At 41.1% G+C, this 2,421-nt stretch overlaps 1 pseudogene; it reads left to right on the forward strand.

Annotated features, from left to right (window-relative positions):
- The first annotated feature begins 1,084 nt into the window (after nucleotides 1-1,084).
- LOC111183128 (small ribosomal subunit protein uS5 pseudogene) lies at nucleotides 1,085-2,175 on the forward strand (annotated as a pseudogene).
- Nucleotides 2,176-2,421: the final 246 nt, after the last annotated feature.

Below are 2,421 nucleotides of genomic sequence, written 5' to 3' on the forward strand. Positions count from 1 at the left end.
AACTTCAGGCTGAGGCTTCAAGAATGGTACCCCCAGGAGATCCCCTAAAGGTTATTGCCCACAGTGCCCACTCCCAAGCTTTAGACTTTATAGCGACTTAGATAGCATAAACCTTTGTTTAAAGAATAAAAATATAAATGAACTACTGAACTGATGGATGAATAAATGAAATAACACATTCTTAGAAATAACACTTAGCTCTTCGTGGTCACTGGATCCTAAATATCCTGATGGGGACTTATATATTTTTTTACCCTAAATGAAAATCATAAAATGTCTTAGCTGAAAGAGACCTTAGTGATAGACTATATACGATTTTTAAAAGCCATGGCCTCACTAATGAACTTATCTATGAAACAGAAACAGATTCATAGACATAGAGAACAAACTTGTGGTTGCCAAAGGGAAGGGGGGTTAGAGGAGGGATGGACTGGGAATTTGGGGTTAGTAGATGCAAACTATTATATGTAGAATGGATAAACAACAATGCCTACTGTATAGCACAGGGAACTACATTCAATATCCTGTGATAAACCATAATGGAAAAGAATATGAAAAATAATATATAAATATATATCTGAATCACTTTGCTGTACAGTAGAAATTAACATGACATTGTAAATCAACTATACTTCAATAAAATAAAATTTTTTTTAAAAGTCATGGCTTGATTTGTTCAAATGAAGTTAAGAAAAAACTGCTTCTCTGGTTGAAGTGTAGGTAGGGGCCTGGAACCTGCCAGCTCTAAGAAATTACATAGCTTGTTCAACATCATACAGATCTCAGAGGTAGAGCCACGACTCCTGAGGTCCTGGTTTGGTTTTTCCTGCTGCATGCTACAGCCTTTTACTGGTGAAGGGTTGTTTGTGGGTACTTACTGGGTAAAAGGACATCTCTCTGACATTAAAATAAATGAGCCACAGACTGTAGGAAGTTTTGAACTGGACTTCCAGGTAGTCACATAGTTGAAGGTAGGTCCTCCTTACAGAAGTATTCCAGCTAATAAGTGAAGAAGGAATGATAGAAATATACTTCACCATTTTGCAATCCCCAAAGATGTAATGGATCTAGGTGAGGATTGTCAATGACTGCCAGCATCCCAAAGAGAGACGAGCAGATTTTGGTGCCTCCTGACAGAAGTATCCCACATTGCCTATGAAGTGCTCTTGCCAAAAAATTGAACTTGATGTTAAATGAAGTCTAGAAAGCCCAAATTACCAATTTATGAGAAATACAAGAAACAAAGGAACTAGTTAAACTGACACCATGAAAATGGAATCAACAATATTCACTTTGTACAAAACTCTACAAACTCTTCAACAAATAAATTTCAAGGCAAAACAAAAAAAAGGGGGGGGAACAGATCTGTGATTTAAAAGCGTGTAAGAAGACATGTCAACCAATTTTAATGTACAGACCTTATTTCAGTCCCGATTAAAATAAAGGGCACTTATCTGGGAAAGCACCAAATGGCAGAGGTATACCCGTACTCCTGGGGTACTCCTGGCTGCAGCAACAGCCCAGCCCACATCACAGAGTTCAAGGAAGCAAGGCCGAGCTGGGCCACCTGATCAAGGACAGGGAGACCAAATCCCTGGAGGAGATTCCTCTCTTCTCCTTTCCCATCAAGGAATCTGAAATCACTGACTTTCTCCTGGGGATGTGCCTCAAGGATGAGGTTTTGAAGATTATGTCCATGCAAAAGCAGACCTACACTAGCCAGTGGACCAGGTTCTGTTGCCATCTGGGACTACTACGGCCATGTCGGTCTGAGTATTAAGTGCTCCAAGGAGGTTGCCAGGGCCATTCTAGGGGCCATCATCCCGATCAAGCTCTCCACTGTCCCCGTGCGACAATGCTACTGGGAGAAGAAGACAGGCAGGTCCCACACTGTCCCTGCAAGGCACCAGCCTCCATGCTGAGTGCCTCTTCCCACCCCCAGAGGCACTGGCATCATCTTGGCCTCTGCACTCAAGAAGTTGCTGCTGATGGCCAGTATGGATGACTGTCACACCTCGACCAGGGGCTGCACTGCCAACCTGGGCAACTATGATGCCATCTCCAAGACTTACAGCTCTCTCACCCTGATCTCTGAAAAGAGACCGTGTTCACCAAGTCTCCCTATCAGGAATCCAGAGACATCTCCCACAGACTCACACCAGAGTCTCCCTGTAGAGAGCCCAGGCTCCATCTATGGCCACCACTGTAGCATTTTTATATAAGAAATATAAAGTGAATTAATTAATTTAAAAAATAAAGGGCCAAAATCCTATGAAACAAACAAGGAAATTTGAAGGATATTTTAAAATATTAAGAAACTATGGGTAACTTCTTAGGTGAAAATATGGTATCATGGTTACTTTTCTTTAAAGAATACTTATCTTTCATACTTACATGCTGATATACTTATGGATAAAATGC

This window comes from Delphinapterus leucas, chromosome 9 (assembly GCF_059928025.1).
Source record: "Delphinapterus leucas isolate spDelLeu-1000000601 "Yukka" chromosome 9, BTC_Dleu_Yukka2, whole genome shotgun sequence".
NCBI classification, from domain to species: Eukaryota; Metazoa; Chordata; class Mammalia; order Artiodactyla; family Monodontidae; genus Delphinapterus; species Delphinapterus leucas.